The following is a 16,420-nucleotide window of genomic DNA, read 5'->3' as shown; positions in this document are numbered from 1 at the left end:
AAATGACATTTTGAATCAATTTTTCTACAGTCCAAGAAATCAATTTTCTGATGAAAAATGATGACCCGTGACCTGACGAAATTTCTCCAGATGGTCAGAAATGGAAATTTTTTAATGTTTAATTTTTTGATTGCAAATGACTATTCCATGTAAATGATCACTTTTGGAACAAAGATAAATGTGTTTAGAGTCACTTTAATGCCTGAAATCGGTCGAAAAAGAAGCTTCTGAATAGGAGAAAAAGTCTGTAATAATGGCAATTTTGGTCACATTGAGGCTTTAAAAAGTAGTTATTCAACATGAGGCACATTCCAAATGACATTTTGAATCAATTTTTCTACAGTCCAAACAATCAATTTTCTGATGAAAAACGATGACCCGTGACCTGTCGAAATTTCTCAAGATGGTCAGAAATTGAAATGTTTTCATGTTTAATTTTTTGACTGCAAATGACTATTCCATGTAAATTATCACTTTAGGATCACAAATAAGTGTGTTTAGAGTCACTTTAATGCCTGAAATTGGTTGAAATAGAAGCTTCTGAATAGGAGTAAAAGTCTGTAATAATGGCAATTGTGGTCACATTAAGGATTTAAAAAGTAGTTATTCAACATGAGGCACATTCCAAATGACATTTTCAATCAATTTTTCTACAGTCCAAACAATCAATTTTCTGATGAAAAACGATGACCCGTGACCTGTCGAAATTTCTCCAGATGATCAGAAATTGAAATTTTTTAATGTTTAATTTTTTTACTGTAAATGACTATTCCATGTGAATTATCACTTTTGGAACAAAGATAAATGTGTTTAGAGTCACTTTAATGCCTGAAATCGGTCGAAAAAGTAGCTTCTGAATAGGAGAAAATGTCTGTATAAATGGCAATTTTGGTCACATTGAGGCTTCAAAAAGTAGTCATTCAACATGAGGCACATTCCAAATGACATTTTGAATCAATTTTTCTACAGTCCAAAAAAAACAATTTTCTGATGAAAAACAATGACCCGTGACCTGTCAAAATTTCTCCAGATGGTCAGAAATGGACATTTTTTACTGTTTAATTTTTTGACTGCAAATGACTATTCCATGTAAATTATCACTTTTGGAACAAAGATAAGTGTGTTTAGAGTCACTTTAATGCCTGAAATTGGTCGAAAAAGAAGCTTCTGAATAGGAGAAAAAGTCTGTAATAATGGCAATTTTGGGCACATTGTTGCTTTAAAAAGTAGTTATTCAACATGAGGCACATTCCAAATGACATTTTTAATCAATTTTTTTACAGTCCAAATAATCAATTTTCTGATGAAAAACGATGACCCGTGACCTGTCGAAATTTCTCCAGATGGTCAGAAATGGATATTTTTTAATGTTTAATTTTTTTACTGTAAATGACTATTCCATGTGAATTATCACTTTTGGAACAAAGATACATGTGTTTAGAGTCACTTTAATGCCTGAAATCGGTCGAAAAAGTAGCTTCTGAATAGGAGAAAATGTCTGTAAAAATGGCAATTTTGGTCACATTGAGGCTTCAAAAAGTAGTCATTCAACATGAGGCACATTCCAAATGACATTTTGAATCAATTTTTCTACAGTCCAAAAAAACAATTTTCTGATGAAAAACAATGACCCGTGACCTGTCGAAATTTCTCCAGATGGTCAGAAATGGAAATTTTTTAATGTTTAATTTTTTGATTGCAAATGACTATTCCATGTAAATTATCACTTTTGGAACAAAAATAAGTGTGTTTAAAGTCACTTTAATACCTGAAATTGGTCGAAATAGAAGCTTCTGAATGAGAGAAAAAGTCTGTAATAATGGCAATTTTGGTCACATTGAGGCTTTAAAAAGTAGTTATTCAACTTGAGGCACATTCCAAATGACATTTTTAATCAATTTATCTACAGTCCAAACAATCAATTTTCTGATGAAAAACGATGACCCGTGACCTGACGAAATTTCTCCAGATGGTCAGAAATGGAAATTTTTTAATGTTTAATTTTTTTATTGCAAATGACTATTCCATGTAAATTATCACTTTTGGAACAAAGATAAATGTGTTTAGAGTCACTTTATTGCCTGAAATCGGTCGCAAAAGAAGGTTCTGAATAGGAGAAAAAGTCTGTAATAATGGCAATTTTGGTCACATTGTTGCTTTAAAAAGTAGTTATTCAACATGAGGCACATTCCAAATGACATTTTTAATCAATTTTTCTACAGTCCAAACAATCAATTTTCTGATGAAAAACGATGACCCGTGACCTGACGAAATTTCTCCAGATGGTCAGAAATGGAAATTTTTTAATGTTTAATTTTTTGATTGCAAATGATTATTCCATGTAAATTATCACTTTTGGAACAAAGATAAATGTGTTTAGAGTCACTTTAATGCCTGAAATCGGTCGAAAAAGAAGCTTCTGAATAGGAGAAAAAGTCTGTAATAATGGCAATTTTGGTCACATCGTTGCTTTAAAAAGTAGTTATTCAACATGAGGCACATTCCAAATGACATTTTTAATCAATTTTTCTACAGTCCAAACAATCAATTTTCTGATGAAAAACGATGACCCGTGACCTGACGAAATTTCTCCAGATGGTCAGAAATGGAAATTTTTTAATGATTAATTTTTTGATTGCAAATGACTATTCCATGTAAATTATCACTTTTGGAACAAAGATAAATGTGTTTAGAGTCACTTTAATGCCTGAAATCGGTCGAAAAAGAAGCTTCTGAATAGGAGAAAAAGTCTGTAATAATGGCAATTTTGGTCACATTGCGGCTTTAAAAAGTAGTTATTCAACATGAGGCACATTCCAAATGACATTTTGAATCAATTTTTCTACAGTCCAAAAAATCAGTTTTCTGATGAAAAACGATGACCCGTGACCTGTCGAAATTTCTCAAGATGGTCAGAAATTGAAATGTTTTCATGTTTAATTTTTTGACTGCAAATGACTATTCCATGTAAATTATCACTTTAGGATCACAAATAAGTGTGTTTAGAGTCACTTTAATGCCTGAAATTGGTTGAAATAGAAGCTTCTGAATAGGAGTAAAAGTCTGTAATAATGGCAATTTTGATCACATTAAGGATTTAAAAAGTAGTTATTCAACATGAGGCACATTCCAAATGACATTTTCAATCAATTTTTTTACAGTCCAAATAATCAATTTTCTGATGAAAAACGATGACCCGTGACCTGTCGAAATTTCTCCAGATGGTCAGAAATGGAAATTTTAATTGTTTAATTTTTTGACTGCAAATCACTATTAAATGTAAATTATCACCTTTGAAACAAAAATAAGTGTGTTTAGAGTCACTTTAATGCCTGAAATTGGTCGAAATAGAAGCTTCTGAATAGGAGAAAAAGTCTGTAATAATGGCAATTTTGGTCACATTTAGGCTTTAAAAAGTAGTTATTCAACATGAGGAACATTCCAAATGACATTTTGAATCAATTTTTCCACAGTCCAAAAAAATCAATTTTCTGATGAAAAACGATGACCCGTGACCTGTCGAAATTTCTCCAGATAGTCAGAAATGGAAATTTTAATTGTTTAATTTTTTGACTGCAAATGACTATTAAATGTAAATTATCACCTTTGGAACAAAAATAAGTGTGTTTAGAGTCACTTTAATGCCTGAAATTGGTCGAAATAGAAGCTTCTGAATAGGAGAAAAAGTCTGTAATAATGGCAATTTTGGTCACATTGAGGCTTTAAAAAGTAGTTATTCAACATGAGGCACATTCCAAATGACATTTTGAATCAATTTTTCTACAGTCCAAGAAATCAATTTTCTGATGAAAAACGATGACCCGTGACCTGACGAAATTTCTCCAGATGGTCAGAAATGGAAATTTTTTAATGTTTAATTATTTGATTGCAAATGACTATTCCATGTAAATTATCACTTTTGGAACAAAGATAAATGTGTTTAGAGTCACTTTAATGCCTGAAATCGGTCGAAAAAGAAGCTTCTGAATAGGAGAAAAAGTCTGTAATAATGGCAATTTTGGTCACATTGATGCTTTAAAAAGTAGTTATTCAACATGAGGCACATTCCAAATGACATTTTGAATCAATTTTTCTACAGTCCAAGAAATCAATTTTCTGATGAAAAATGATGACCCGTGACCTGACGAAATTTCTCCAGATGGTCAGAAATGGAAATTTTTTAATGTTTAATTTTTTGATTGCAAATGACTATTCCATGTAAATGATCACTTTTGGAACAAAGATAAATGTGTTTAGAGTCACTTTAATGCCTGAAATCGGTCGAAAAAGAAGCTTCTGAATAGGAGAAAAAGTCTGTAATAATGGCAATTTTGGTCACATTGAGGCTTTAAAAAGTAGTTATTCAACATGAGGCACATTCCAAATGACATTTTGAATCAATTTTTCTACAGTCCAAACAATCAATTTTCTGATGAAAAACGATGACCCGTGACCTGTCGAAATTTCTCAAGATGGTCAGAAATTGAAATGTTTTCATGTTTAATTTTTTGACTGCAAATGACTATTCCATGTAAATTATCACTTTAGGATCACAAATAAGTGTGTTTAGAGTCACTTTAATGCCTGAAATTGGTTGAAATAGAAGCTTCTGAATAGGAGTAAAAGTCTGTAATAATGGCAATTGTGGTCACATTAAGGATTTAAAAAGTAGTTATTCAACATGAGGCACATTCCAAATGACATTTTCAATCAATTTTTCTACAGTCCAAACAATCAATTTTCTGATGAAAAACGATGACCCGTGACCTGTCGAAATTTCTCCAGATGATCAGAAATTGAAATTTTTTAATGTTTAATTTTTTTACTGTAAATGACTATTCCATGTGAATTATCACTTTTGGAACAAAGATAAATGTGTTTAGAGTCACTTTAATGCCTGAAATCGGTCGAAAAAGTAGCTTCTGAATAGGAGAAAATGTCTGTATAAATGGCAATTTTGGTCACATTGAGGCTTCAAAAAGTAGTCATTCAACATGAGGCACATTCCAAATGACATTTTGAATCAATTTTTCTACAGTCCAAAAAAAACAATTTTCTGATGAAAAACAATGACCCGTGACCTGTCAAAATTTCTCCAGATGGTCAGAAATGGACATTTTTTACTGTTTAATTTTTTGACTGCAAATGACTATTCCATGTAAATTATCACTTTTGGAACAAAGATAAGTGTGTTTAGAGTCACTTTAATGCCTGAAATTGGTCGAAAAAGAAGCTTCTGAATAGGAGAAAAAGTCTGTAATAATGGCAATTTTGGGCACATTGTTGCTTTAAAAAGTAGTTATTCAACATGAGGCACATTCCAAATGACATTTTTAATCAATTTTTTTACAGTCCAAATAATCAATTTTCTGATGAAAAACGATGACCCGTGACCTGTCGAAATTTCTCCAGATGGTCAGAAATGGATATTTTTTAATGTTTAATTTTTTTACTGTAAATGACTATTCCATGTGAATTATCACTTTTGGAACAAAGATACATGTGTTTAGAGTCACTTTAATGCCTGAAATCGGTCGAAAAAGTAGCTTCTGAATAGGAGAAAATGTCTGTAAAAATGGCAATTTTGGTCACATTGAGGCTTCAAAAAGTAGTCATTCAACATGAGGCACATTCCAAATGACATTTTGAATCAATTTTTCTACAGTCCAAAAAAACAATTTTCTGATGAAAAACAATGACCCGTGACCTGTCGAAATTTCTCCAGATGGTCAGAAATGGAAATTTTTTAATGTTTAATTTTTTGATTGCAAATGACTATTCCATGTAAATTATCACTTTTGGAACAAAAATAAGTGTGTTTAAAGTCACTTTAATACCTGAAATTGGTCGAAATAGAAGCTTCTGAATGAGAGAAAAAGTCTGTAATAATGGCAATTTTGGTCACATTGAGGCTTTAAAAAGTAGTTATTCAACTTGAGGCACATTCCAAATGACATTTTTAATCAATTTATCTACAGTCCAAACAATCAATTTTCTGATGAAAAACGATGACCCGTGACCTGACGAAATTTCTCCAGATGGTCAGAAATGGAAATTTTTTAATGTTTAATTTTTTTATTGCAAATGACTATTCCATGTAAATTATCACTTTTGGAACAAAGATAAATGTGTTTAGAGTCACTTTATTGCCTGAAATCGGTCGCAAAAGAAGGTTCTGAATAGGAGAAAAAGTCTGTAATAATGGCAATTTTGGTCACATTGTTGCTTTAAAAAGTAGTTATTCAACATGAGGCACATTCCAAATGACATTTTTAATCAATTTTTCTACAGTCCAAACAATCAATTTTCTGATGAAAAACGATGACCCGTGACCTGACGAAATTTCTCCAGATGGTCAGAAATGGAAATTTTTTAATGTTTAATTTTTTGATTGCAAATGATTATTCCATGTAAATTATCACTTTTGGAACAAAGATAAATGTGTTTAGAGTCACTTTAATGCCTGAAATCGGTCGAAAAAGAAGCTTCTGAATAGGAGAAAAAGTCTGTAATAATGGCAATTTTGGTCACATCGTTGCTTTAAAAAGTAGTTATTCAACATGAGGCACATTCCAAATGACATTTTTAATCAATTTTTCTACAGTCCAAACAATCAATTTTCTGATGAAAAACGATGACCCGTGACCTGACGAAATTTCTCCAGATGGTCAGAAATGGAAATTTTTTAATGATTAATTTTTTGATTGCAAATGACTATTCCATGTAAATTATCACTTTTGGAACAAAGATAAATGTGTTTAGAGTCACTTTAATGCCTGAAATCGGTCGAAAAAGAAGCTTCTGAATAGGAGAAAAAGTCTGTAATAATGGCAATTTTGGTCACATTGCGGCTTTAAAAAGTAGTTATTCAACATGAGGCACATTCCAAATGACATTTTGAATCAATTTTTCTACAGTCCAAAAAATCAGTTTTCTGATGAAAAACGATGACCCGTGACCTGTCGAAATTTCTCAAGATGGTCAGAAATTGAAATGTTTTCATGTTTAATTTTTTGACTGCAAATGACTATTCCATGTAAATTATCACTTTAGGATCACAAATAAGTGTGTTTAGAGTCACTTTAATGCCTGAAATTGGTTGAAATAGAAGCTTCTGAATAGGAGTAAAAGTCTGTAATAATGGCAATTTTGATCACATTAAGGATTTAAAAAGTAGTTATTCAACATGAGGCACATTCCAAATGACATTTTCAATCAATTTTTTTACAGTCCAAATAATCAATTTTCTGATGAAAAACGATGACCCGTGACCTGTCGAAATTTCTCCAGATGGTCAGAAATGGATATTTTTTAATGTTTAATTTTTTTACTGTAAATGACTATTCCATGTGAATTATCACTTTTGGAACAAAGATACATGTGTTTAGAGTCACTTTAATGCCTGAAATCGGTCGAAAAAGTAGCTTCTGAATAGGAGATAATGTCTGTAAAAATGGCAATTTTGGTCACATTGAGGCTTCAAAAAGTAGTCATTCAACATGAGGCACATTCCAAATGACATTTTGAATCAATTTTTCTACAGTCCAAAAAAAACAATTTTCTGATGAAAAACAATGACCCGTGACCTGTCAAAATTTCTCCAGATGGTCAGAAATGGACATTTTTTACGGTTTAATTTTTTGACTGCAAATGACTATTCCATGTAAATTATCACTTTTGGAACAAAAATAAGTGTGTTTAAAGTCACTTTAATACCTGAAATTGGTCGATATAGAAGCTTCTGAATAAGAGAAAAAGTCTGTAATAATGGCAATTTTGGTCACATTGAGGCTTTAAAAAGTAGTTATTCAACATGAGGCACATTCCAAATGACATTTTGAATCAATTTTTCTACAGTCCAAAAAATCAGTTTTCTGATGAAAAACGATGACCCGTGACCTGTTGAAATTTCTCAAGATGGTCAGAAATTGAAATGTTTTCATGTTTAATTTTTTGACTGCAAATGACTATTCCATGTAAATTATCACTTTTGGAACACAAATAAGTGTGTTTAGAGTCACTTTAATGCCTTAAATTGGTCGAAATAGAAGCTACTGAATAGGAGAAAAAGTCTGTAATAATGGCAATTTTGGTCACATTGTTGCTTTAAAAAGTAGTTATTCAACATGAGGCACATTCCAAATGACATTTTTAATCAATTTTTCTACAGTCCAAACAATCAATTTTCTGATGAAAAACGATGACCCGTGACCTGACGAAATTTCTCCAGATGGTCAGAAATGGAAATTTTTTACTGTTTAATTTTTTGACTGCAAATGACTATTCCATGTAAATTATCACTTTTGGAACAAAGATAAGTGTGTTTAGAGTCACTTTAATGCCTGAAATTGGTCGAAAAAGAAGCTTCTGAATAGGAGAAAAAGTCTGTAATAATGGCAATTTTGGTCACATTGAGGCTTTAAAAAGAAGTTATTCAACATGGAGCACATTCCAAATGACATTTTGAATCAATTTTTCTACAGTCCAAAAAAACAATTTTCTGATGAAAAACGATGACCCGTGACCTGTCGAAATTTCTCCAGATAGTCAGAAATGGAAATTTTAATTGTTTAATTTTTTGACTGAAAATGACTATTAAATGTAAATTATCACCTTTGGAACAAAAATAAGTGTGTTTAGAGTCACTTTAATGCCTGAAATTGGTCGAAATAGAAGCTTCTGAATAGGAGAAAAAGTCTGTAATAATGGCAATTTTGGTCACATTGAGGCTTTAAAAAGTAGTTATTCAACATGAGGCACATTCCAAATGACATTTTGAATCAATTTTTCTACAGTCCAAGAAATCAATTTTCTGATGAAAAACGATGACCCGTGACCTGACGAAATTTCTCCAGATGGTCAGAAATGGAAATTTTTTAATGTTTAATTATTTGATTGCAAATGACTATTCCATGTAAATTATCACTTTTGGAACAAAGATAAATGTGTTTAGAGTCACTTTAATGCCTGAAATCGGTCGAAAAAGAAGCTTCTGAATAGGAGAAAAAGTCTGTAATAATGGCAATTTTGGTCACATTGATGCTTTAAAAAGTAGTTATTCAACATGAGGCACATTCCAAATGACATTTTGAATCAATTTTTCTACAGTCCAAACAATCAATTTTCTGATGAAAAACGATGACCCGTGACCTGTCGAAATTTCTCCAGATGATCAGAAATTGAAATTTTTTAATGTTTAATTTTTTTACTGTAAATGACTATTCCATGTGAATTATCACTTTTGGAACAAAGATAAATGTGTTTAGAGTCACTTTAATGCCTGAAATCGGTCGAAAAAGTAGCTTCTGAATAGGAGAAAATGTCTGTATAAATGGCAATTTTGGTCACATTGAGGCTTCAAAAAGTAGTCATTCAACATGAGGCACATTCCAAATGACATTTTGAATCAATTTTTCTACAGTCCAAAAAAAACAATTTTCTGATGAAAAACAATGACCCGTGACCTGTCAAAATTTCTCCAGATGGTCAGAAATGGACATTTTTTACTGTTTAATTTTTTGACTGCAAATGACTATTCCATGTAAATTATCACTTTTGGAACAAAGATAAGTGTGTTTAGAGTCACTTTAATGCCTGAAATTGGTCGAAAAAGAAGCTTCTGAATAGGAGAAAAAGTCTGTAATAATGGCAATTTTGGTCACATTGTTGCTTTAAAAAGTAGTTATTCAACATGAGGCACATTCCAAATGACATTTTTAATCAATTTTTCTACAGTCCAAACAATCAATTTTCTGATGAAAAACGATGACCCGTGACCTGACGAAATTTCTCCAGATGGTCAGAAATGGAAATTTTTTAATGTTTAATTTTTTGACTGCAAATGCCTATTCCATGTAATTTATCACTTTTGGAACAAAAATAAGTGTGTTTAGAGTCACTTTAATGCCTGAAATTGGTCGATATAGAAGCTTCTGAATAAGAGAAAAAGTCTGTAATAATGGCAATTTTGGTCACATTGCGGCTTTAAAAAGTAGTTATTCGACATGAGGCACATTCCAAATGACATTTTGAATCAATTTTTCTACAGTCCAAAAAATCAGTTTTCTGATGAAAAACGATGACCCGTGACCTGTCGAAATTTCTCCAGATGGTCAGAAATGGAAATTTTTTAATGTTTAATTTTTTGACTGCAAATGACTATTCCATGTAAATTATCACTTTTGGAACAAAAATAAGTGTGTTTAAAGTCACTTTAATGCCTGAAATTGGTCGAAATAGAAGCTTCTGAATAAGAGAAAAAGTCTGTAATAATGGCAATTTTGGTCACATTGAGACTTTAAAAAGTAGTTATTCAACATGAGGCACATTCCAAATGACATTTTTAATCAATTTATCTACAGTCCAAACAATCAATTTTCTGATGAAAAACGATGACCCGTGACCTGACGAAATTTCTCCGGATGGTCAGAAATGGAAATTTTTTAATGTTTAATTTTTTTATTGCAAATGACTATTCCATGTAAATTATCACTTTTGGAACAAAGATAAATGTGTTTAGAGTCACTTTATTGCCTGAAATCAGTCGAAAAAGAAGCTTCTGAATAGGAGAAAAAGTCTGAAATAATGGCAATTTTGGTCACATTGTTGCTTTAAAAAGTAGTTATTCAACATGAGGCACATTCCAAATGACATTTTTAATCAATTTTTCTACAGTCCAAACAATCAATTTTCTGATGAAAAACGATGACCCGTGACCTGACGAAATTTCTCCAGATGGTCAGAAATGGAAATTTTTAATGTTTAATTTTTTGACTGCAAATGCCTATTCCATGTAATTTATCACTTTTGGAACAAAAATAAGTGTGTTTACAGTCACTTTAATGCCTGAAATTGGTCGATATAGAAGCTTCTGAATAAGAGAAAAAGTCTGTAATAATGGCAATTTTGGTCACATTGAGACTTTAAAAAGTAGTTATTCAACATGAGGCACATTCCAAATGGCATTTTTAATCAATTTATCTACAGTCCAAACAATCAATTTTCTGATGAAAAACGATGACCCGTGACCTGACGAAATTTCTCCGGATGGTCAGAAATGGAAATTTTTTAATGTTTAATTTTTTTATTGCAAATGACTATTCCATGTAAATTATCACTTTTGGAACAAAGATAAATGTGTTTAGAGTCACTTTATTGCCTGAAATCAGTCGAAAAAGAAGCTTCTGAATAGGAGAAAAAGTCTGAAATAATGGCAATTTTGGTCACATTGTTGCTTTAAAAAGTAGTTATTCAACATGAGGCACATTCCAAATGACATTTTTAATCAATTTTTCTACAGTCCAAACAATCAATTTTCTGATGAAAAACGATGACCCGTGACCTGACGAAATTTCTCCAGATGGTCAGAAATGGAAATTTTTAATGTTTAATTTTTTGACTGCAAATGCCTATTCCATGTAATTTATCACTTTTGGAACAAAAATAAGTGTGTTTACAGTCACTTTAATGCCTGAAATTGGTCGATATAGAAGCTTCTGAATAAGAGAAAAAGTCTGTAATAATGGCAATTTTGGTCACATTGCGGCTTTAAAAAGTAGTTATTCAACATGAGGCACATTCCAAATGACATTTTGAATCAATTTTTCTACAGTCCAAAAAATCAGTTTTCTGATGAAAAACGATGACCCGTGACCTGTCGAAATTTCTCCAGATGGTCAGAAATGGAAATTTTTTAATGTTTAATTTTTTGACTGCAAATGACTATTCCATGTAAATTATCACTTTTCGAACAAAAATAAGTGTGTTTAAAGTCACTTTAATGTCTGAAATTGGTCGAAATAGAAGCTTCTGAATAAGAGAAAAAGTCTGTAATAATGGCAATTTTGGTCACATTGAGACTTTAAAAAGTAGTTATTCAACTTGAGGCACATTCCAAATGACATTTTTAATCAATTTATCTACAGTCCAAACAATCAATTTTCTGATGAAAAACGATGACCCGTGACCTGACGAAATTTCTCCAGATGGTCAGAAATGGAAATTTTTTAATGTTTAATTTTTTTATTGCAAATGACTATTCCATGTAAATTATCACTTTTGGAACAAAGATAAATGTGTTTAGAGTCACTTTATTGCCTGAAATCGGTCGCAAAAGAAGGTTCTGAATAGGAGAAAAAGTCTGTAATAATGGCAATTTTGGTCACATTGTTGCTTTAAAAAGTAGTTATTCAACATGAGGCACATTCCAAATGACATTTTTAATCAATTTTTCTACAGTCCAAACAATCAATTTTCTGATGAAAAACGATGACCCGTGACCTGACGAAATTTCTCCAGATGGTCAGAAATGGAAATTTTGTAATGTTTAATTTTTTGATTGCAAATGCCTATTCCATGTAATTTATCACTTTTAGAACAAAAATAAGTGTGTTTAGAGTCACTTTAATGCCTGAAATTGGTCGATATAGAAGCTTCTGAATAAGAGAAAAAGTCTGTAATAATGGCAATTTTGGTCACATTGAGGATTTAAAAAGTAGTTATTCAACATGAGGAACATTCCAAATGACATTTTGAATCAATTTTTCTACAGTCCAAATAAACAATTTTCTGATGAAAATCGATGACCCGTGACCTGTCGAAATTTCTCCAGATGGTCAGAAATGGAAATTTTTTAATGTTTAATTTTTTGACTGCAAATGCCTATTCCATGTAATTTATCACTTTTGGAACAAAAATAAGTGTGTTTAGAGTCACTTTAATGCCTGAAATTGGTCGATATAGAAGCTTCTGAATAAGAGAAAAAGTCTGTAATAATGGCAATTTTAGTCACATTGCGGCTTTAAAAAGTAGTTATTCGACATGAGGCACATTCCAAATGACATTTTGAATCAATTTTTCTACAGTCCAAAAAATCAGTTTTCTGATGAAAAACGACCCGTGACCTGTCGAAATTTCTCCAGATGGTCAGAAATGGAAATTTTTTAATGTTTAATTTTTTGACTGCAAATGACTATTCCATGTAAATTATCACTTTTGGAACAAAAATAAGTGTGTTTAAAGTCACTTTAATGCCTGAAATTGGTCGAAATAGAAGCTTCTGAATAAGAGAAAAAGTCTGTAATAATGGCAATTTTGGTCACATTGAGACTTTAAAAAGTAGTTATTCAACATGAGGCACATTCCAAATGACATTTTTAATCAATTTATCTACAGTCCAAACAATCAATTTTCTGATGAAAAACGATGACCCGTGACCTGACGAAATGTCTCCAGATGGTCAGAAATGGAAATTTTTTAATGTTTAATTTTTTTTATTGCAAATGACTATTCCATGTAAATTATCACTTTTGGAACAAAGATAAATGTGTTTAGAGTCACTTTTTTGCCTGAAATCGGTCGCAAAAGAAGCTTCTGAATAGGAGAAAAAGTCTGTAATAATGGCAATTTTGGTCACATTGTTGCTTTAAAAAGTAGTTATTCAACATGAGGCACATTCCAAATGACATTTTGAATCAATTTTTCTACAGTCCAAAAAATCAGTTTTCTGATGAAAAACGATGACCCGTGACCTGTTGAAATTTCTCAAGATGGTCAGAAATTGAAATGTTTTCATGTTTAATTTTTTGACTGCAAATGACTATTCCATGTAAATTATCACTTTTGGAACACAAATAAGTGTGTTTAGAGTCACTTTAATGCCTTAAATTGGTCGAAATAGAAGCTACTGAATAGGAGAAAAAGTCTGTAATAATGGCAATTTTGGTCACATTGTTGCTTTAAAAAGTAGTTATTCAACATGAGGCACATTCCAAATGACATTTTTAATCAATTTTTCTACAGTCCAAACAATCAATTTTCTGATGAAAAACGATGACCCGTGACCTGACGAAATTTCTCCAGATGGTCAGAAATGGAAATTTTTTACTGTTTAATTTTTTGACTGCAAATGACTATTCCATGTAAATTATCACTTTTGGAACAAAGATAAGTGTGTTTAGAGTCACTTTAATGCCTGAAATTGGTCGAAAAAGAAGCTTCTGAATAGGAGAAAAAGTCTGTAATAATGGCAATTTTGGTCACATTGAGGCTTTAAAAAGAAGTTATTCAACATGGAGCACATTCCAAATGACATTTTGAATCAATTTTTCTACAGTCCAAAAAAACAATTTTCTGATGAAAAACGATGACCCGTGACCTGTCGAAATTTCTCCAGATGGTCAGAAATGGAAATTTTTTAATGTTTCATTTTTTTACTGTAAATGACTATTCCATGTGAATTATCACTTTTGGAACTAAAATAAGTGTGTTTAGAGTAATTTTAATGACTGAAATTGGTCGAAAAAGAATTCTTCTGAGTAGGAGAAAATGCCTGTAAAAATGGCAATTTTGGTCACATTGAGGCTTCAAAAAGTAGTCATTCAACATGAGGCACATTCCAAATGACATTTTGAATCAATTTTTCTACAGTCCAAAAAAACAATTTTCTGATGAAAAACAATGACCCGTGACCTGTCAAAATTTCTCCAGATGGTCCGAAATGGACATTTTTTACTGTTTAATTTTTTGACTGCAATTGACTATTCCATGTAAATTATCACTTTTGGAACAAAAATAAGTGTGTTTAAAGTCACTTTAATGCCTGAAATTGGTCGAAATAGAAGCTTCTGAATAAGAGAAAAAGTCTGTAATATTGGCAATTTTGGTCACATTGAGGCTTTAAAAAGTAGTTATTCAACATGAGGAACATTCCAAATGACATTTTGAATCAATTTTTCCACAGTCCAAAAAATCAATTTTCTGATGAAAAACGATGACCCGTGACCTGTCGAAATTTCTCCAGATGGTCAGAAATGGAAATTTTAATTGTTTAATTTTTTGACTGCAAATCACTATTAAATGTAAATTATCACCTTTGGAACAAAAATAAGTGTGTTTAGAGTCACTTTAATGCCTGAAATTGGTCGAAATAGAAGCTTCTGAATAGGAGAAAAAGTCTGTAATAATGGCAATTTTGGTCACATTTAGGCTTTAAAAAGTAGTTATTCAACATGAGGACCATTCCAAATGACATTTTGAATCAATTTTTCCACAGTCCAAAAAAATCAATTTTCTGATGAAAAACGATGACCCGTGACCTGTCGAAATTTCTCCAGATAGTCAGAAATGGAAATTTTAATTGTTTAATTTTTTGACTGCAAATGACTATTAAATGTAAATTATCACCTTTGGAACAAAAATAAGTGTGTTTAGAGTCACTTTAATGCCTGAAATTGGTCGAAATAGAAGCTTCTGAATAGGAGAAAAAGTCTGTAATAATGGCAATTTTGGTCACATTGAGGCTTTAAAAAGTAGTTATTCAACATGAGGCACATTCCAAATGACATTTTGAATCAATTTTTCTACAGTCCAAGAAATCAATTTTCTGATGAAAAACGATGACCCGTGACCTGACGAAATTTCTCCAGATAGTCAGAAATGGAAATTTTTTAATGTTTAATTATTTGATTGCAAATGACTATTCCATGTAAATTATCACTTTTGGAACAAAGATAAATGTGTTTAGAGTCACTTTAATGCCTGAAATCGGTCGAAAAAGAAGCTTCTGAATAGGAGAAAAAGTCTGTAATAATGGCAATTTTGGTCACATTGATGCTTTAAAAAGTAGTTATTCAACATGAGGCACATTCCAAATGACATTTTGAATCAATTTTTCTACAGTCCAAGAAATCAATTTTCTGATGAAAAACGATGACCCGTGACCTGACGAAATTTCTCCAGATGGTCAGAAATGGAAATTTTTTAATGTTTAATTTTTTGATTGCAAATGACTATTCCATGTAAATGATCACTTTTGGAACAAAGATAAATGTGTTTAGAGTCACTTTAATGCCTGAAATCGGTCGAAAAAGAAGCTTCTGAATAGGAGAAAAAGTCTGTAATAATGGCAATTTTGGTCACATTGAGGCTTTAAAAAGTAGTTATTCAACATGAGGCACATTCCAAATGACATTTTGAATCAATTTTTCTACAGTCCAAACAATCAATTTTCTGATGAAAAACGATGACCCGTGACCTGTCGAAATTTCTCAAGATGGTCAGAAATTGAAATGTTTTCATGTTTAATTTTTTGACTGCAAATGACTATTCCATGTAAATTATCACTTTAGGATCACAAATAAGTGTGTTTAGAGTCACTTTAATGCCTGAAATTGGTTGAAATAGAAGCTTCTGAATAGGAGTAAAAGTCTGTAATAATGGCAATTGTGGTCACATTAAGGATTTAAAAAGTAGTTATTCAACATGAGGCACATTCCAAATGACATTTTGAATCAATTTTTCTACAGTCCAAACAATCAATTTTCTGATGAAAAACGATGACCCGTGACCTGTCGAAATTTCTCCAGATGATCAGAAATTGAAATTTTTTAATGTTTAATTTTTTTACTGTAAATGACTATTC

This window comes from Triturus cristatus, chromosome 10 (genome assembly GCF_964204655.1).
Source record: "Triturus cristatus chromosome 10, aTriCri1.1, whole genome shotgun sequence".
In the NCBI taxonomy this organism is placed as follows: domain Eukaryota; kingdom Metazoa; phylum Chordata; class Amphibia; order Caudata; family Salamandridae; genus Triturus; species Triturus cristatus.
Note: the sequence above shows the minus strand (reverse complement) of the source record.